The sequence below is a fragment of the Eptatretus burgeri genome, chromosome 14 (genome assembly GCF_056783735.1).
Source record: "Eptatretus burgeri isolate ZD-2024b chromosome 14, Ebu_testis_v1, whole genome shotgun sequence".
In the NCBI taxonomy this organism is placed as follows: Eukaryota; Metazoa; Chordata; class Myxini; order Myxiniformes; family Myxinidae; genus Eptatretus; species Eptatretus burgeri.
This window is the reverse complement of record NC_140974.1, coordinates 7,056,996-7,079,522: the sequence shown is the minus strand read 5'-3', so window position 1 is coordinate 7,079,522 and position 22,527 is coordinate 7,056,996. Positions and strand designations below refer to the sequence as shown.

Here is a 22,527-nt window from a genome sequence, read left to right as displayed (position 1 = left end):
GTATGATGCTATTGAACAATTGGTCCTTTGCATTTAGTCCCTGTGCCTGTGGTTTAGTTTAGTCCCATTTAGTCTTCTTTTAGTCCCATTTAGTCCCATTTCAGTCCCGAAAGATCAAATCTTCCTCGCCTTGCGCCTGCAGCCATGAGGATTTCAAAGGCATTCTTGGGCAGCTCAGCCTCAGACGTAGATGCCGAATCATCACTGAGCCTGTGGCTGAAGTAACCCACGACGAAGCGATAACAGATGATATGCAGAGCCGTTTCGCACACACACACACACACACATACACACACACGCAGCGAGCTAAACTATGACATATGCATAGCGCAGCGTGCAGCGGGTTCTGTCCGAAACACTTCCGGGTTTTTGCGATCGCGATCGCAATCAACAAGATACTTGATATCGATAAAAAAAACCGTAGGGTCGGCGGAATTTTTAGGGTCGGGCGGGTTACGCCAATGCAACATTTTTTTTTTTGGCCTAAGAAGGCCTACACAAGGTAAGCGCTATGCTGTTTCGAACCCTTCCCAGAGTTCCTCAACAACTATAAAGACGTTCACACAAAGTACTCAAATGAGAATCCCAATGCTACACACCCCCTCAGCTACCGGACCGGTTTCATCAGCGATAGCACAGACAGCAAAGCTTACCAATGAGGCTCCCAAGCATGTACCACGTGGAAATGTCAAAAGCAGTCAATATATAAATAAAGACCCACCCACATCAGGATTCAAAGCAGAAAAGTGCTTACCTTGTGTATTTCTTAATCTCACTTTGTTTCGTGTGCGGGAGGAGGGATGGGTAAAAATTAAAAACAGAGGAAGAAGAAGAAGAAGAAGAAGAAGAAGAAGAAGAAGAAGAAGAAGAAGAAGAAGAAGAAGAAGAAGAAGAAGAAGAAGAAGAAGAAGAAGAAGAAGAAGAAGAAGAAGAAGAAGAAGAAGAAGAGGAAGAAGAGGAAGAAGAGGAAGAAGAGGAAGAAGAGGAAGAAGAGGAAGAAGAGGAAGAAGAGGAAGAAGAAGAAGAAGAAGAAGAAGAAGAAGAAGAAGAAGAAGAAGAAGAAGAAGAAGAAGAAGAAGAAGAAGAAGAAGAAGAAGAAGAAGAAGAAGAAGAAGAAGAAGAAGAAGAAGAAGAAATATATATATATATATATATATATATATATATATATATATATATATATATATATTATACACACAAACCAGTATGGTGATAATACTAGAATGAGGAGACCATTAAAGATCTTCACCCACCTTTGTACATAGAATAACTGTAGACTGACTGTGTGCAAATCAGCAGATGACCCACAAACAGCATCCATCGAGACCGTTTGTGAAAGAACAAAAAAAAGGAAACTCACAATGTTTTAAATATATGATCACACAAGATATATGTTGGTGATTTTTCCTTAGTAGTGAAATGTGGAAGAATGTAGCTGTAAATAGGTCAAAAGCTCAAACATGAACTCACCAGAACTCCCCTCACATCCATGGAGAATCAAACATGTTGCAAGGGAAGTCAGGATCATATGGCATTGTAAAGTTGATTGGATCCTTTGTCCAGTATAAGAATGCTTCAGCTGATGGAAACCGACACAACCACATTGACTCCAAACGAGCACAAACAATTCGGATCAAGTTTGTCAAAGTTGCGGCATGAAAGTGTTGAGAAAGGATTTTTTTTTTCTTCTTCTTCGTTAATCGTGTGGATTGCATTTTGACAGTGTGGCTTTGATGCTGTGCTCCATTTTGCTTATCTTGCCTTTGCTGAGTTCATTTTTGTTCCACTAGCAGAACAAGTGGAGTTAGGGATTTGTCGTCAAGCCCCAGGCGATGCGTCACAAAGATGGCAGATTCCTCGCAACTCCGTGTCTGCTTTGATGTGCGACGGTAAGGGACAGTGGAGTCCTCGTGGCAAGCTTGGCTTGGAAAGATAATCCATCATTACAGGACAGCAAGAGGCCAAGCAGTCAGGAGCATCGGTGCATAGTGTCCCCCAAGATCACATTGAGGCTTTGAGCAGCCTGCAGGAGTCTGTCAGCAGCTCTTATCCTTGAGTCAGGACGTGACGGCTGCGTCGCATGCCCCCTTCTGCGCAGCGCTCACCCGCATGTCCCTGCAGACACTCTGCAGGTTCTGCACTCCACTAACCAAGCACTCACACCAAACAGGTATTTGGGAAGGTGCGGTTTGTACCCACCTGGCTCAATACATTTCAGCATCCTCTGCACACCTCCTGAGAATGTAGAAAATGGAGACAATACCATTTTCTGGGAACATGCTCTCACCGTTTGAATTACAATGTTATATTTATGATTACTCACCTGTCTTATTACAGCATTTATCCATGACTTGAAAAATATATCATGGGAAATGTATCATTGACAAAATAATTCAATTCAAATGGCAAACTACATCTCACACGATAAACAAAACATTACTTCAGTCAGCGGGGAGCTGAACAAACACAAAAAAATGACAATTAAGAGAATTGAGTGAAAGTGCAAACTTTATAATTCAGTATTTCCAAATCATCAAAAATCATGCTCTATCCTTTTAGTGCTCTGTCCCCCCACCTCACATCCTCCCTCCTCATCCTCTTCCATCATGGGTGGTGCATACTCTTCCTCAAGCATACAATGATTTTGCCACTTAGGGCCATGCACATGCACATTTTAAAAACAGCAATTATATTCTCCACATTCCCGTGGATTGAAAGGAAAAACACTATGCTCACCAGAGGAACCCCTTCCACACCCCAATTCCCTTCCTTTCCATTCTGCTCTTTTTCTCACCCTTTATCTTGAAGACAGGTGGACAGAATATCCCCCAGGCTTGGAACTCACAATCCCCAGAAATGCCTTATTGTGCTTATCACTGCACCCAAATGCTTTCTCCTTCACTTTGTCACTTATTCGGTGTGGTCACACATGCCGCATACAAATGAACTCGAGGCACGTTTCTCCCGCAGTCATCTTAAGCCGGTTCTACACCTGAGCAATCCGTTGTGCAACCAAATGGATGTCAAAATCGTGCAACTTAATCACGTGCAACTGCTCTGGCCACATCTGAGCAAGCAGTGATGCAAAAAGGTTTCCACATTTGGAATTGTGTTCAATTTCTCTTTCATATGCAGCACAAGGCCTCGGGATAGCATCATTGATTTAGGGTGCGGCTGTGCCCCTGTTGCAGTGCCCCCCCCCCCCCCCCCCGAGGTTGGAGGAGGAAATTGGGATTTGTTAATGGTGCCACCGATAGCTCACATACTCTTTACGAGGGATACTGTGAGATCTTTAACGTCCACCAACTAATGCTGGCAGACAGGATTCCCAGTTTAATGTCCATCCAAGGGACGGCAAACATCATGACGCCTCGCCCTGCCTGTGAAACACCAGCATGATAGTTTACATTCAGGTCAGGATTCGAAGCAAGGCTAGACAGATTAGAGACTAGTGTGTGTACCTCAGGCATCCTGCCAGCCCTGATATAATACAGTATTATTATAAGGGCACAAGGTAGGAGATCAATTGAATGCCCATGGAATGGCAAGCAAGACTTGGGAAACATATGGTTTGGGGGGGGGGGATTCAGTCAGTAAGGAAAGGGGAGGGGAGGGAGTCCAAATTTTCTTCATACCAAAAAATGAGGTCAGAGCAAATCATTGTGTTCACGATGCTTCTGTTGTGATTTGACGTTTATTGGGTGATAGATGCTTCTAATGTGATATATGACTGTTTTTGCATGAATATGGTTCCTAGTGTAAAAAATGTTGTTTTGCTTCATACAAACTGAAATACACACGATAATTTGATGAAAACACGCATTTCTGCACTGCAATTGTGATCTCGAACAAAAAACAGTGTCATTGTGTTAAAGACGCCACTATTGGGCAAATAAGTCTGTTTTTGCATGAACATGGTTCTGAGTGTAAAATGTGTTGCTTTGCCGAGTACAATCTAAATTTCACACGATGTGATGAAAAACACAAGTTTCTGCATTTGAATAGTGATTTGGAAACAAAACTTCTCAGAACAAGGCATTTCATTAAAAAAAATGCTTTTATTCGGTGAAGAAGACTGTTTTGCATGAATAAAGTTTCTTGCGTAAAATATGTTGTTTTGATTAGTACAAGATAAAATACAAATTATTTGAAGAACACAGGTTTCTGCATGACAATAGTGATTTGGAACAAAAAACGGGGTCAGAACAAGCTAACATGTTGTTGGAAATGCTTGTTTCAGGCAAATATTACCGTTTTTGCATGAATTAGGTTTCTTGTGTAAAAATGTGATGTTTTGCTGGGTACAAACTAAAATATAGACTATTTCAAGAAAAACACATTTCCGCATTAGAATAGTGTTTTACGAAAAAAACCAGGGTCAGAACTAGCTATCGTGTTGTTGCAAACGCTTGCCGAAGTCAAATTTGACCGTTTAAAGCTGAATTAGGTTTCTTGTGTTAAATGTGATGTCTTGCTTCGTACAAGCTGAAATACACACTATTTGATGAAAAACATGTGTTTCTGCATGAGAAAAGTAATTGGGAACAAAAGTGGGGTTAGAACAAACTAATATGTTGTTATAAACGCTTGCATTAGTCAAATTTGACCGTTTTTGCGTGAACTAGGATTCTTCTGAAAATTAATTGTTTTGCTGAGTACATGCTAAAATACATGCTTTTTCATGAAAAGCACATGGTTTTTTTGGCATTAGAGTAATCATTTAGAACAATAAACTGAGTCAGAATAAGCTAATGTGTTGTTAATAATACTTGTTCTGGGCAAATAAGACTGTTTTAGCATGAATAAGGTTTCTTGTTTAAAATGTAATGTTTTGCTTCGAACAAGATGAAATACACACTATTTCATGAAAAACACGTGTTTCTGCATGACAATAGTGATAGGGAACAAAAAAACGGGGTCAGAAGCAGCTAATGTGGTGTAAAAATGCTTGTATTTTGCAGATTAGACCGTTTTTTCACGAAAACGGTTTTTGTGTAATATGTGATGTTGTGCTTAGTACATGACCCAATACGCACAATTTGATGTAGAACACACTTTTCTGCAATAGAGTAGTTATTTAGAACAAAAAACGAGGTTAGAACAAGCTTATGTGTTGTAAGAAACACTTGTTTCAGGCAAATAGACCGTTTTTGCAAGAATAACGTTTCTTGTGTAAAATGTATTGTTTTTATTTGAAAAAAACTAAAAAAACTACTTCATAAAAATAAAAAACATGCGTTTCTCCATAAGGGGAGTGATTTCCAATGAAAAACGGGGTCAGAGCAAGCTAATGTGTTATTAAAAATGCTTGTGCTTTGCAACTTGGACCGTTTTTTTTCATGAAAAAAGTTTCTTTTGTAATATGTGATGATGTGCTTAGTTCATGATAAAATACACACGATTTGTTGAAAAACATGCGTTATTGCATTAGAATAGAGATTTAGAACAAAAAAACGGGGTCAGAACAAGCTATTGTGTTGTTATAAACGCATGCATTATGCAAATTTGACGGGGTTTTTTTCATGAAAATGGTTTCTTGTGTAATATGTGATGTTCTGCTTACTACAAGCTAAAACACACACTATTTGATGAAACACACACGTTATTGCATCAGAATATAGATTTAGAACAAAAAAACGGGGGCAGAAAAGCAATATGTTGGTAAAAATGCTTCTTTTAGGCAAATAAGACCGTTTTTCCATGAATTCGATTTCTTGTGTAAAATGTATTGTTCGCTTAGTACAAGCTAAATTACACACTATTTGATGAAAAACACGTGTTTCTGCATTATAAGTGATTTGGATAATAAAAATAAAAATTAAAAACGGGGTCAGAACAATCTAACGTGTTGTAAAGAAAAAAAAGGCTTGTCTGGGCAAATAAACTGTTTTTGCATGAAAAAGTTTAATTGTGTAAAATGTGTTGTTCTGCTTTGTACAAGCTAAAATACACACAATGTGATGAAAAAAACACGTTTCTGCATAAGGATAGTGATTTCTCAGAAAAAAACGGGGTCAGTAGCAGCTAATGTGGTTTTAAAAAACGCTTGTATTATGCAAATAAGATTGTTTTTGCATGAACAAGGATCCCAGTGTAAAATTTGTTGTTTTGCTTCATGCAAGCTAAAATACACACTATTTGATGAAAGCACACATTTCTGCATTGTAATTGTGATTTAGAACAACAGCTGATGGAGATTTTGCTGAGGCTTAGCGATTGAAGGAAACGTCATGTACAGATGGAGGAAGTTGCAAACTTTGTAAGTTCACAAGCTGTGACAAAGTTTTTTGCTTTGGCAGGGTGGGTGGCCACACAATAGGCCAGTCACAGGTCAGGTATGGGTGCATGCACCAGAGCATCGCGCGCACTTTTCACCGGTATTCCAGGAGCCTCTGTCTGACCATCTCCCATGCAGATTCCTAGCTCATCCCCATCTCCTTGAGATGCTGATCAACCTGCTGCAACCACGAGGCATGTTGTCGGCCCATTGGCCTTCTCCACCCACGAGGCTCCCTCTCTGAGAGAATCTGGTGAGCAGGATCAGCATCAGGAAAACGACGTGTAAAATAAAATTTTACATTTTCAGCGAGCCAATCACTGCCTGTTACACAGCAAAACAACACGTGGCCAACGAACTTTGTTCAATTCAATCTATAAAGTATTCAGTGACAGTGCGAATATTGTAAAGCACTCAGGCTTAAGCACTCCCACAAAATGATAGAGAAAAAACAGCTTGCTTGGCACATAATTAATAATCCCTGAACCGTCATATTAAACATACACCTCATGGAGATGCCCAAAATGCCAAATATGTCCGAATTGGAAAAATGAACGCTTTTTTTAGGAGTCAGAACTGCTGCTAAGTTCGATTGTGGAGCTTAAATTTTGTAATTCAGCTTATTTTAAGAGATTCTGGAGGGTATGGAATGTGCGGAAATGAAATAAAGCCACAAATGCAGGCATCTCCAGGCCTTTATAAGCATTGCAAAGTACCCAGCGATTCATACCGATGGTGAACAGGCATTCGATAATATGAGTGAAGAAAGTGAAAAAAAAACTTTTTTGTTGAGTAATCATTACTGCCTGTTCCAAGTAAAGGTATGGTTGAGAAAGCCAAAAAACATGGCAGCTTCAGACCTCAGCAAGGTAACCCATGATACACCATAAAAGACCCTAGAAAGTGAGGTGGCCGAGGAGCGTCTGATAAATGATATAATTAAATAAGGCTGTAAATTATCTTCAAATGGGGTGTTTTAATTAACCCAAACACCCAATTTTTATTCCTGAACTCTCTTGGCATTCCCTTAGTATGCATGCAAAGTTTTAGGCTGCTCCTATTCATGGCTTTGGAGTTATGGAGGAGACACACTGACACACACATTGACATTTATTAGTATAGATAATTGGCTGACCTTCATAGTTGATGGCCATTCACATGAAATTCACACCATCTGGTCAAATTATTAGCTTACCTGGACTTTAGTTATGTGAGCTTCTGCAATCGAGTAGTGTCTGCAGGTGAGTGAATGAGTGAGTCAGTCAGTCTGAAAACACTTCAGTCATTATCACTTCAACGAAACACATGATTTTGATGAAACTTGGCTACAAGCTTCATATCTGATGCCTAACGAAGGTTTATTGACCGCATCAAAATCTGCACTCATTAAGGGGGTCGATTGTGGGGTTTTTGACCCCACTCTCCCCCAAATAGATATTTACTCTTTTCGAAACTACACAATCAATTTTGATGAAACTTGACCACAACCTTCATCACTCGTGATGTACCAAAGTGTATCGACTGCATCAAAATTTGTACTTCTATAGGAGGTGAAGGGGGGGGGGATCTGACCCCCCAAAAATAGGTATTTGCTCTCTTCAACGAAACTTGACCACACCCTTCATCACCCGTGATGTACCACTTTTTTCATGGCATTCAAATATAAATCAGGGTCTATTGGGGGTTTGATGGCAGGAGTTTGAGTGACTGTTGCTCCTGATCCAGGTGAGGTTCAGGACACACAGTCCTATTTTTGTTTATACTGCAGAAACTATTCAAGAACAGCAACCATGCTCTCAGAGACCAGATCAATGGTTGTCCAGGCAAGAATCAGTCATTTGTTCATGGTGCTGGCGATAGCTCACTTACCCTTCGCTAAAGTCACCGTGAGATCTTTAACGTCCACCAACTAATTCCGGCAGACAGGATTCCCAGTTAAATGTGCATCCAAGGGACACACACTTTTATGGATCATCCTGCCTGTGAAACACTGATGACAGTTTATAGCAGGGTCAGGATTCAAACCAAGGCTAGGCAGCTTATAGGCGAGTATGCATACCTCTCGACCATTCTGCCAGCCCAGTTGCCTTCTTATGAAGATGGTAAATCTTTCAAATATGGAATTGGAGAAATTTCAAATTTTGGCACTGAAAATCTGTGAAAGATACCATAACAACCGTGAGAGTAATCTCACCAGCTTATGTTGTTTGAAGTTATTTTCGTGGTGTCCATGTTGAGATAATATGTTTCTGTGAACCTTCGGAGAATGAAAGCACGAGCTAATTAGTGATACGAGCTGACACCAGGTGTAAACTATAGCCTGAACGCTTGACAGAGCGAGTTTAAATGACAAGCATTTTGCCACCTTTGTAGGAAGTTCATTAAACAAACAGGATGATGTACATTTTAATCATTTCACCCTTTAATGTTGTGCAGAGATCCCCACAAACTGGCCATGTTGACAACCTCAGAACGGCTCTTACTGTGCAAGGCTTAATGTTGTGTTAATTATTGTTAACATTACACATGCTGCTTGTCCAGTGGTGCATCATTTTGTTGTGTTGTCATTGTTGATAGCTATGGTGCCATAAACCACAATCTGCACACAAATTTCAAAAGGTTGCACAGATGAGATGCTATCCTTTTAAGACATGAAAGTTATTTTCATTTTACAACATCTAAGTGATATGATTGCTGAGAAAATCTGCGACCATGTTCTTTAACGCCCGTAATTATTTCCACCTTCTTGTGGAGTCCACGGGGAATAGCTTTTCGACCAAATCTTTCACGAACAGGTTGGCCAGGCCTGATGCTTGGCTCAGTTGTTTGGGCAGTAAATTGTTCAGGGTCCTCAAGACAACTCACCTCCTCTTCACAAAACACCGTAGGATCTTTAACGTCCACCAACTAATGCCAGAAGATGGGACACCCAATTTAGCGTCCATCCGAGGAAGGGCACACACTTTGATACCTCGCTCTGATTTGAAAACACCAGGATGACAGTTTCTATCTGGCGCAAGATTCGAACCCAAACTAGACAGTTTAGAGGCGAGCGAGTATATCTCTAAGTTATTCAAGATTTGAACCCAGGCTGGACAGTTTAGAGACAAGCGCTCATACCGTTAGCTTTTCTGAGATTCGAACCCAGGCGAGACAGATTAGAGGCGAGTGCGCACACCTCTAAGTTATCTGAGACTCGAACCCAGGCGAGACACATGAGACGTCAGCACGCATACCTCTCATAATCTTCAAGGAATCGAGTCTATCCACGATTCAAACCCATATGAGCAGTTTAGAGGCAAGCATTTGGAGTTCCTCTCAGTTATCCTCCAAAAGTCCAGCTTATCCAAGATTGGAACTTAGACGAGACACATTAGAGGCGAAAATGCATACCTCTGGGTTATCTGAGATTCCAACTCAAACTAGACAGTTTAAAGTGAGCATGCATACCTCTAGGTTATCGACTAAGTTATCTGAGATACAAACCCAGGCTGGACAGATTGGAACTGAGCGCGTGTACCTTTCGGTTATCCTCGAGGTTCTCCGAGCTGTTAGGATTTCAAACTATCAGAGTCTAGGTTCTCTGAGATTTGAACGCAGATCGACAGTTTTGAAAGGAGCATGAATACCTCTCAGTTATCCTCTTGGAATCCAGCCAACTCAACATTCAAACTCATGCTGGAGAGATAAATTATAGGCGAGCACATATACCTCTAGGTTATCTGGGATTCAAAACCAAACTGGACAGTTTAGAGGTGAGCGTGCATACCTCTAGATTATCCACTAGATTATCTGAGATCCGAACCCAGGCTCAACGGTTTAGAGGTGAGCGTGCATACCTCTAGATTATCCACGAGATTATCTGAGATCCGAACCCAGGCTAGACAGTTTAAAGGTGAGCACGCATGCCTTGAGGTTCTCTGAGATGCTGACCATGGCTAACCAATTTAAAAGCAAGCATGCATACCTCTATATTTTTGGAGATTCAAGCCCAGGCAATGCAGTTTAGATGCGAGTATGCATACCTCTTGGCAATCCCTTAGGAGTCTCGGTTATCAAAGATTCTAACCCAGCCTAGACAGTTTAGAGGTGAGCAGGCATACTTCTAGGTCATTTGATATTCAAAGCCAGACAGACATTTGAGATTTGAGCATGAATACCATTCGGTTATCCTCCAGTAGTCCAGGTTATCTGAGATTAGAACCCAAACGAGATAGTTTAGAGGGAAGCGTGTATACTTCTAGGTGATCCACTATGTTGTCTGAGATTTGAACCCAGGCAGACAGATTAGAGGCGAGCATGAATACCTCTGGGTTATCTGGGATTTGAACCCAGGCAGACAGATTAGAGGCGAGCATGAATACCTCTGGGTTATCTGGGATTTGAACCCAGGCAGACAGATTAGAGGCGAGCATGAATACCTCTGGGTTATCTGGGATTTGAACCCAGGCAGACAGATTAGAGGCGAGCATGAATACCTCTGGGTTATCTGGGATTTGAACCCAGGCAGACAGATTAGAGGTGAGCATGAATACCTCTGGGTTATCTGAGATTTGAACCCAGGCAGACAGATTAGAGGCGAGCATGAATACCTCTGGGTTATCTGGGATTTGAACCTAGGCAGACAAATTGGAGATGAGCATGAATACCTCCAGGTTATTCGAGATTACAACCCAGCCAGACAGTTTATATGCCAGCAAGCATACCACTTGCTAATCCTGTAGGAGTCTTGGTTATCCAAGATTCACACCCATTCTCGACAGTTTCGGAGTGAGCGTGCATTCTTCCAGGTTATCTGAGATTCAAAACCAGACTAGACAGTTTCGAGGAGAGCGCACATACTAATAGGTTCTCCAAGATTGTAACCCAGGCAGACAGTTCAGATGCAAGCATGCATACCTCTCATTAATCCTATAGGAATCTATATTATCCGAGATTCAAATGCAGTCCAGACAGTTTTTCAGCGAGTCTGCATTCCTCTCACTTATCCTTTAGGTTACCCGAGCTGTTTGGGTTTTCAAACTCTCAGAGTCTAGATTAGCCAAGATTCGAACCCAGATACACAGTTTAGTGACAAGCATGAATACGTCTCTGTTATCTTTTGAGAGTCCAGCTTATCCAAAATTCAAACTCAGGCAAGACACAAGAGAGGCGAGCACAAGCACCTCTCAGTTATCCACGAAGTTGTCTGAGTTTTGAATGCAATCTAGACAGTTTAGAGGTGAGCGTGAATACTTCGAGATTATCCGCTGGGTTATGTGATATTCGAACCCAGGCGGGCCAGATTAGAGGTGAGCACACATACTAGGTTCTAGGTTATCTCATCTTGAAACCCAGGTGTGACAGATTAGAGGTGGGTGCATACCTCTAGGTTATCTGAGATTAGAACCCAGACTTGACAGTTTAAAGGAGAGTATGCATACCTATAGGAAATCCAAGATTCTAGCACAGACACACAGTTTAGATTTGAACACACAAAGCTTTCAGTTATCCTCCATGAGTCGAGGTTATCAGACATTCAAACACAGGCTAGACTGTTTTGAGGTGAGCATGCATACTTGTTGGATATCCTCTAAGTTATCTGATCTGTTTCGGTGTAGAACTATCTGAGTCTAGGTTATCCGAAATTCAAACTCAGTTACACAGTTTTGAGACGAGCATGAATACCTCTCATTTACCCTCCAGGAGTACAGCTTATCCAAGATTCAAACTCAGGCTACACATATTAGAGGTGAGCACGCATACCTCTATGTTATCTGATCTTCAAACCCAGGCGAGACAGAGTAGAGGTGAGCGTGCATACCTCCAGGTTATCTGAAATTCAAACCTAGGCTAGACAGGTTAGAGGCAAGCACACATACCTCTTAGTTATCTGAGATTCAAACCCAAACCAGACAGTTTGGAGGTGAGCATGCATACCTCGAGGTTATCTGCTCGGTTATCTGACATTCAAACCAAGGCCAGACAGATTTGAGGTGTGCACGCACACCTCAAAGTTATCTGATCTTCAAACCCGGGTGAGAAAGATAATTATAGGTGAGTGTGCCTACCCCTCGGTTATCTGACATTCAAACCTAGGCTCGACAGATTAGAGACGAGCAGGCAGGCACACCTCTAGGTTATCTGATCTTCAAACCCGGGTGAGACAGATTAAAGGTTAGTGCACACACCTCCAGGTTATCTAAGATTTGAACCCAGGGTAGACAGATTAGAGGTGAGCACACATACCTCTAATTTATCTGAGATTCAAACCCAGGGTAGACAGATAAGAGGGGAGTCTGCTGACGTCTATCCGACTACTCCAACAGAAGAATGATACACTGGATGGAAATCTGTATAAACTTAGACCAGACTTCATTGATCTGCAAATGTTTTCTCACATTTTAGTTTTGCGTTGCAAATGAGTAACTTTTGCAGCTAAGACCGCAGGTTCAAATTCCTTGTACTGTCGATTTGGGCATTGCCTCCTAATATGTGCTCGTTGTGCATGTTAAAGTGCAGCAATTTGTACTATTGTCATTCTTACTCATCCATTAACCTTATACACTACATAAGAAAGGGAAAAAAAACATCTCTTGGATGAAATGGAATCAATGAATGGACGTGGAGGAACAGGAAATGTAATATCAAATTCACATGAACGTCCACTTCGATTGTGAAGGTTCTTTCAAAAATTATGGCCAACAAGTGGAGGCACCCAAAACGAAGATGAAAATATGCAGAAGTACTGTGACTGCAATCCTGCAAGAATCACTTTAAAAACTATCGGATACGGATTCGGATATTCACCAAAATTGAATCAATTTGTCCGTGTCACACACCCAATCTGTCCACCAAGTTTCTTCCAAATTCCGTCCACAACTTTTTGAGATATCCACGACACAAACAAAGAAACAAGCAGTCATAGACTGGTACTTACGAAATCGTCAACTTGACCTCTGACCTTGTCTAATAAAAGCTGTCTCTCGAGAAGGTAGCGACGCAAACCAGAAGTTTCTACGATGATTCTGCACCAAACCATCAAAAATCGAATATTTGACCTCACTGTGACCTTGACCTTTAACCGATTTTGACCAAAATCTAATCAGCACTAGCCATCACCATCCTGAATCACGTGGTGTAATTTGACATTGGTAGCTTCTTCCGTTCTCGAGTTATCGTGCCTACAAACAAACACACAAACACACAAACAAACAAACACACAAACAGATGACGGAAGTCATCAATATACTTACGAAAACTAAAGATTTCGTAAGTAACAAACAATCAGTCATAGACTGTTACGAAATCGTCAACTTCACCTCTGACCTTGGCTAATAAAAGCTGTCTCGAGAGAAGGTAGCGACGCAAACCGGAAGTTTCTATGATGATTCTGTACCAAACCATCAAAAATCGAATGTTTGACCTCACTGTGACCTTGACCTTTGACCGATTTTGACCAAAATCTAATCAGCGCAAGCCATCACCCTCCTGAATCACGTGGTCTAATTTGACATTGGTAGCTTCTTCCGTTCTCGAGTTATCGTGCCTACAAACACACAGACACACACACAAACAAACACACAAACACACAAACAGATGATGGAAGTCATCAATATACTTACGAAATCTTTAGATTTCGTAAGTAACAAACAAACAAGAAGACATCGTGCAGAGCAGGACACTTGCAAAGTCCATAAAACAAATTTGAATTAAAAAAAATAATTGGTTGTTGAATTCAATAAACAAATGTGCAACGCCTCTTCAAATTTCAAGTGAATCGGATGAAAATTGACAATTTTAGAAATTAGGCCTATGTTGACATTTTGGCCTTTGTGAAACTCCAAAATACTTGGCTGGTTGAATTCAGTGACCTGAAATATAAATCCTCTTCAAATTTCAAGTCAATCGGATAAAGTTGCGGATTTTAGAAATACCACCTCAGTTTTTGACCTTTGGCCTATGTTGACCTGTTGGTCCATGTTGACCTCAAAAACAATTGGTTGGTTGAATTCAGTGACCAGAAATATAAATCCTCTTCAAATTTCAAGTCAATCGGATAAAAATTGAGGATTTTAGAAACACCACCTTAGTTGTTGACCTTTGGACTATGTTGACCTTTTGACCTCAAAAACAATAGGCTTCTTCCTTATGACAAACTCTCCCATGTGGTGAAGTTTTGAAATTGTGACCTGTACGTGACAAACAGACAGAGAGACAGAATAACAAAATCGACAAACCAATATACTTGAAAAATCTTCCATTTTGCAAGTAACAAAGAGAGAGGGGTGAAAACATAACCTCCTTCACCTTCGGTGGCCGAGGTAATAAACCTGGAAACAATCTGAAAAGTATACCAATGAAGTTGGCACACGGCCCATTGAAGCAATTTGCAACAACACCCGCAGTTAATCCTTTAGGTCTTGAAGAAACTCTCAGACGCAATCATGTCACAGTGACCTTTCGACGCAATCCCGCGACGGTGACCTCCAGATGTTAACGATGCAGTTCCCGGGTAGTTCATCCATGGTGGAAACGACACCCCCGATGTCCGATAGCATAACAAATTGTTCCTTTTAATAAGAAGCAGTCAAACACTTTAAATGAGCCTCGACTCCATTGGGCTCGCCACCAACGGGTCGATGCTGCTTGCAACCTCCACTCAATAACCTTTAATAATTGATGTGAATGATCGCGTTTGATAAATGATGCATTGCCTCTGCACATACTCCAATGTGAAATTGGAGGTTATAGACCCTGGTGGAATTTTTTTTAACGCTTGCCTCCCCACATGGCACACCGACGATGACCTAACGTTGGCAATACATCGGTAAAGGTCAGAACGGTGGCAAGCAGATTTCCAACCTCAGTCCAACATTGGCAACATTGTGCAAAAACAACTTCGATTTGCCAGCGTTGATACATCGTTGCCAATGTGGCATTGCAGCCATCCGGACGTTGTGCCAACGTTGGCCGGCCGACGGACAAAATTACCTCGGTCTGCTGCCTGGTTCTGATTTGTAGGAAGCTTTTGTTGCCCCAACTTTGTCACTCGCTAGTTAAAATATCTAACCACAGTTCTCACATCCAGTTATCTTACACTAATGCGAGCTATTCAGTGACACTGCTGCAACACTCCCCCCACGTCATGCAATCAGCAGCTACATGCTGCACGCACTCAAATGAATGTAAGCTGGATTCAATTTACACTCGCTTTTCACAGTTAATCAACATTCAAACAGTCAACATATTTTGTAAACGGGAAAGTGTCATTCGAATGGTATGCTAGGAAAGTTTGATTCCACACACACAAACACACACACACACACACACACACACACACACACACACACACACACACACACACACACACACACACACACACACACACACACACACACACATTGGTGTGCCTTACCCAATGGGTGAACATCACTGCAACAGCCCCTTACCCAATGGGTGAACCAATACCCGCATCACTGCAGCATCAATGATTTGGCCGAAACAGGACTGTGCCACATCAGTACAGGAGGAGCAACCCAAAGGTGAACGCGTTTCTGCCTACCGGGCATCATCAGCATGCGATGTCATTCATCAGGAAGCACAAGTAACAAATCAAGTTGTGATAAAATAGCGTGGGGGAAGTGGGAAGAGGGGAGGGGGGGTGACATACTGCAACTGGAAATAGTTGTGTAAATATTCCCCTTTGACCATTGCCAAAAGTACAGTTTTTTGAAGTTCATTCAGTTTTCGTTTGTCTAAATGTTATCGACTTCAAGAAAGCTTTCAATTCCATTGACAGCAATAAACTTTTCCAAGTTCTCCACTCATATGGCATCCCTGAGTCGATTGTTAAGGCAATACAAATCATGTATGGAGATTTATCTGCAGTGCTACTAACTCCTGAAGGAGAGAGTACAACTTTCCAAATCAACATTGAAGTTCTCCAAAGTGACCCGCTTGCTCTTAACTTGTTTTCCATTGCCTTGGTCGACACCCTTAGAACTGTGACAGAAGACTGGGATGGTTTTTATCTGTCTCTGTCTCTGTCTCTGTCTCTCTCAGTTGCAGACATCCATTTTACTTCACAAGATTGAAACTGCTGCTAAGTCGATTGGTCTGGTATGAAATATATTCAGGTAAAGCCTGCAGATTGTGCTCTACTTACTGTTGATGGAAGTCCGAAAGAGAAAGTTAATGATTTTAAGTACCTCGGCTCCTACACCAACATGCAGTATGACTTAGAATGTCGAAAATCTCATGCTTGGGCAGCAGTTCATGCCCTCAATGAAGTTTAGAGACCTCCAGCCCGCAGCCAAAGTAGGCGAAGGATCTTCAAAACTACCGCTGAGTGGGTGCGAATCCTGGACCTTAACTCAAGCACTGGAGACATCATTGGATTGTACCTTCATCCAGTTGCTTCGCAAAGTCCTGAACGTTTCCTGGCGAGAACATATCGCAAACAGAGATTTGCATGCTTCTCTCCAAAACATCTCTGTTGATATGAGGCAATGCCCGACTTTGCTTTACTGGTCATGTGGTCAGCCACGAAGAACCATTGAAGAAAAGTCCTACTCTGGATGCCCGAGGATAACCCCGGAGAAGGGGACGTCATCTCACAACCGTACGCAACATCATTGAGAAGGACACCAGCCTGATTGGGGTTGATTTAGTCAATGCTATTTCCAATCGAGTACAATAGAAACATCTGATCATGTCATAAGAAAACGAACCGTTAGAGACGTTGTAAAATGAATATCCATGTTTTTGTTTGATCCATTTTGTTAATTTGGAACATTGATAAAGGGAACGCTCAGGTTTGTAAATGCAGTCATGGAACGCAAACTCGTTTCGGGTGCAAGTGTTATTACACAATCATATGAGGTCACCATATCAGCGATGCGTACACGTGTCATGTGATGTCACTCATTTATCAGTTGGCAGCATCTGTGGTGGTCGTAAATAAATTGCCCTTTTTGTCGACTTACAAATACACTGGTTGTTCAGTCCTTGAATACTCAACCCTAGCCACAGACTGGGTAGCAGTTTCTGGTGATTGGTGACCCCGGCGTGATGAATGAGCATGGTAATGACAACATGGTGACAAAGCAGTGCCATTTCCACCAGCGGATCACTGGTTATTGATCTCAACTGGACATATTGATACTAACCTGATCTGGCTGCAATTATCATTAAAGTAGGGAAGGTTTTCAGTGTGAACTGTTTAGCACCCCATATCAGCTCCCTTCAAGAGTTGGGGAAAGTGTCTGAACACTTAGATATTCCACAAGGAGGGTTGCAGGAGTATAAACTCCAAAGAATGAAAAATATTGCAGTTGAGTTTTTTAGGAATAGAGGAAAAACAAGAAGACCATAGTGTTCACGTTTATCAAGGAGTACAAACATTTATGCACCAATTAACAGCTGATCAAGAGGAAGCATCCCGCTCCAGCAATAATGTACAGGAAACTGCAGTGCCCACTAATGTAATGACATCTACTTCACAGCTCAAGAGGGAGCAATAAGACAAATGCAAACCAAGTGTGCCCTGGAAGAGGGAGTAGAAGATCATTGGCCAAATTGACGATGGGACAAAAGGCCTGGCTGGCAAGACAGGTATTGATAGGACTGTGGACTTGAAAAAAACAGGGATACACCCATCAAGAAATCACGGAAACAACGATCTCTCTGACTATGTGGAAAATCCTCTTTATGGATTTGCTGATGACCCCACCCTCTGTAGTGACATCCCTCATCCTTCAGACAGGCAGACAGCATCTCTCTCTCTCTCTCTCTCTCTCTCTCTCTCTCTCTCTCTCTCTCTCTCTCTCTCTCTCTCTCTCTCTCTGTTCAGTAATTTAAACTCCTGGGTCTCACTATCAGCCATGATCTGTATTGTGTAAACCACATTCCAAAGTTGGCCTCCAAAGCCAGTTCCTGGCATATTCTGCATCATACAAAGTCCTTCCTTGGCACCCCAAACAAATGTAGACCAATAACTTGCCTACCAACAATGTCCAAACTTTCAACAGGTATCATCACCAATGCAGTTTACAACCACCTCACTAAAAAAGGAGCTTTACAGGCAAAGCAGAAAGGATGTAGGAGAGGATGCTATGGAACAATAGAACATTTATTGTGAAACAAAACCATCGTCGAAAACGGCAAGCTCTGACTAACCAACTTATTTCAATATGGCTGTGCAATTATAAACTGGCCACAATATAGACACCAAACAAGGAAACACATAACTATTCACGAGATATTCCACAAAAACCAATGTATACCGAGGTGGTACCGACCGAGACGAGAGGGAGGAGGTGGTTTGATGGAACTTAACCAGGTGCAAAGAACATCATGTGTTGGATTAGTGGAGAATGTGAAAAGTTCAACAGACTAACGGATGAGATTTGAACACGAGCAAGAAAACGACAAGCCAGAGAAAGGATCCTTAATTAATTTAGCAATAAACTTCCAAAAACAGGTGCAAATTATGCATACTTCACAGGAAAACGAAACATAAACAAACACAACCCTAATGATTGCAAAGAAAACGAGAAAGAGCATTCAGAGATTGCAGACCCTCGCCAGGACTTATTTTATGTGGTGTTTGTGTAGTTTTGTGTGGTGTTTATGCACTGGTCTGTTACATAACTAATAAGAGACATAATTAGAACTGCCACTTGATAACTGCTGGCAGTGAAGACCGGGTACCAAGACGTCCCGCTTTGATGCAACCCCGCTTTGTCCGGACACCTGACCCTGACCCGTGATGTTTTTCATTATTAATCAATTGAATTTAGAATGGGATTAAAATAAATTCAATTCAAATCAAATGAAAGACCAAATAGGTACAGTCCTGCATTGGAGTAATCAGAATGAACCCAAACAAGCAAAAAACAAAGATGAAGTCATCAGGAGGAACCTGGATAGGATACGAATTTCAGCTGCTACTCCTCTACACTTGAACACATCCAGGCACAGCCAAGTGAGCCTTATTCACCAAAAAAAAAAGAGCCAAGATCAAAAAAACAAAGAACCCAGATCAACACACACATATATATATATATATATATATATATATATATATATATATATATATATATATATATATTTCTCTTCTTCTTCTTCTTCTTTCGGCTGCTCCCGTTCGGGGTCGCCACAGCGGATCATCCGTATGATCTGCATGGTGATTTGGCGCATGTTTAATGCCGGATGCCCTTCCTGACACAACCCTGGTCGCCTCTTACGACACAGGGATATGGTACACCTATTTTAACCGGGGTATACACCGGCCCAGTGCACTGGTACTCATTTCGCTGACCTCGGAAGGATGACAGGCTGAGTCAACCCCCTGGTGTATTAATTCAGTGGCCCAACGGGGCTTGAACTCAGGACCTTTTGAATCCCAAGCTACTGCCCTAACCACTGCGCCAACACCCGGCTCATATATATATATATATATATATATATATATATATATATATATATATATATATATATATATATATATATATATATATATATATATATATATATATATATATATATATATATATATATATATATATATATATATATATAGTTGTGGAAATGGCCCTTCGTGTGTTATTAAATATAGGATAAGCCCGGATTCCCCCGTAAATGCATGTTTAGTCAGGTTGTTCGGTAATTGGACATTACATATGTGTCGGGAGGTGTAGCAGGCTGTGTATTGTTCATACAGTGGTGGTGTGCTGAGAGGAGGTTTCTTCTTCTTCTTTCGCCCCTCTGAACCATTCCCCGCCCAGCGCTCTGTGAGTGTCGGTCGGCGAGACGTGTCGGCAGCCAATTGGTGGAGGGCAGCTGCAATCTCGAGCGATGGACCAATCACGGGTCCCCGGGGGAGTGTCCAGAGAGCGAGCGCCGGGAAGGCAAGAGAGAAACGGCTCATGGGAGTCGCGATCTGCTGTGTAAGGGTCTGTCTGCGATCTGCTTCGTGAAAGAGGCAGGAGGAACTGCATGAGGGGAGTCGGCGATCAACTTTTATGAGGAGGTAATCGACAGGTTCATCCGGAGTCCAGTGATAGAGCTTCTGACTGTCCCGACTCACGGCACGGCTTGACACATCTTGTAATCCCATTGATCCGCCTGCAGAGCCCAACACCCCGATTTGGCCTGATCTGGTGAGCAGGCCAGGCCTGGATTTGTATGCTGGACCTTGTGAAAAGCCAGCTGGAGCACACCGTGGATCTTCCGCTCTTGTGCCGTCGACCTTACAGGAGCTGAACGCGCTGAGGCTGCATGCATGGGTGGTGCGACAAAAGGACGATGCCGCCATTTTGCCACGCGGCGTGTTTGAGCTTGAGCGCTCAAATCCGTTGACATCGGCTTGTCACGAGCCGCATTCGTGCCTTTGACACTTTTCCTCTTGTCCATGAGGCATCACCAAGTACTCTGTGTCTTGTCTGCATGTTGCCTGCATTTTGTCTGCATGTTGTCTGAGGTTTATCTTGCTAGGGTTCCCATCGAAACCCGTAATCTGTTGCTCCCTAGTTAGGAGAGGGTTATAGATTGATTATAACATTGTCGTGAATGTTTTGCTTGTGTCCCCAATAAATCTGGCTGATTCATATGAAAGTTGCCGCCTTGAGTTTACTCGTGCCATGCTGAGGAACAATTGTTCGATTTGTATTTAAAACCAAAATAGTTACGGACTGGCAGACTCCGCTCGGTCTCTAACAAACCCAGTCTATAACCGGGGTCTATTTCCCCAACTGGCAAGGCATAGGTGTACGTTGGTATCGTGATCTGAGGCGCGTAACCTGAGACCTGTGCCGAGCCAGCCGGCGTTATAACCCTGGAGACGGCGGTGCTGTTAAGCGACGCCGGATCTTCAACATTTGGCTGTCAAGAGTCGGGTGCGAATCCCGCCACCACCAAATCCTTTACAATATATATATATATATATATATATATATATATATATATATATATATATATATATATATATATATATATATATATATATATATATTCTGGCTGCCAGACCATGCGTCTGATCAGGTTGAAATTTACAACACCACTCGATTATAATTGTGAGGTTTCACATCGATTGATTAAGCGGTTCTTCAGAAAATATTATTTAATATTTTTATTCAATGTAATTTGGCTACCAAACCATGTGACCGATTAATTATTCACTAAAAAAACAAACTTGAACACCCAAGGCTTGGAGAACATTTGTGTGAAGGTTCCTCTCGATCTGTCCAGCCGTTCTGGAGATTTTTCTCGGTTTTATGGTGAATCCAATATGGCTGCCAAACCATGTAACCTATGATGTCATATGTGTGAACTTTTTGTTCCTCATGGATAGGCAGTCATACGTGTACAGTTTCACCTCGATGAGTTCAGCCACTTCAGAGAAGAGGGCTTTTGAAGGTTTGTTGTTTTTTTTAAAAATATATAGCTGCCAAATCACATGAGCTATGACGTCCCCAAATGTGTTTATGTGGGCCATTTTATCCCTAGATGACCCTCAATTTTTTCATACTGATCAGATGTAGCATTCTACATCTGCAACTATGACATCATAACGAAGGCACCTATGATGTCAGAAAAAAACACCTTATTCTCCATGAGGAGTACTTGCTATGTGCCAAGATTTAAGTTTTTTTCCTTGGTGCAGATTCAGAGATAGAGATCCAATTTTTTTCCGTTTTTCCAACATGGCTGCCACACCACGTGACCTATGTCATACTTATCACGACATTGTTCTACTTGAGTAGTCGCTCCTCGCATGAAAATTTCCTCTCAATCTGACAAGCGGTTGTGGAGAAAAATACAAACGTTCTGTGCGGACAAACAAACAGACAAACTAACACCAAACAAACAAACAAAAAAAAGCAAAGAAAGAAACAAACAAGAAAAAGAGCAATCAGAGGTGATGGCTGCCAAACCATGTGGCCTATGATATCATATATGGGAACCTTTTGTCCCTCCTTTTGTTTTTTGTTCCTCATGTTCCTCATGGATACGTATAAAGTTTCACCTCGATTTGTTCAGCCACTTTGGAGAAGATTTTTGAAAGATTTTTTTTTCAAACAATATGGCTGTCGAATCATGTGACCGATGACGTCATTAAAAAAATTCTGCAAACCATTTTATCCCTAGATGACCCTGAAAATTTTTTATACTGATCGGATGTGGCGTTTTACATATGCAATTATGACGTCATAACGAGGGCACCTATGACGTCATTGCAAAAAATCACACTCATTCTCCATGAGGAG

The 22,527-nt window shown here is 41.6% G+C and overlaps 1 long non-coding RNA gene across 1 annotated transcript in view; it reads right to left on the bottom strand.

Moving 5' to 3' along the window:
• Positions 1-22,527, bottom strand: part of LOC147012605 (uncharacterized) — a 167,729-nt gene that overhangs the window by 99,762 nt on the left and 45,440 nt on the right. Inside the window, exon 3 of the long non-coding RNA XR_015051010.1 lies at positions 1,471-2,235. This is a non-coding gene — a long non-coding RNA (uncharacterized LOC147012605). The remainder of the gene's footprint in view (positions 1-1,470; positions 2,236-22,527) is intronic.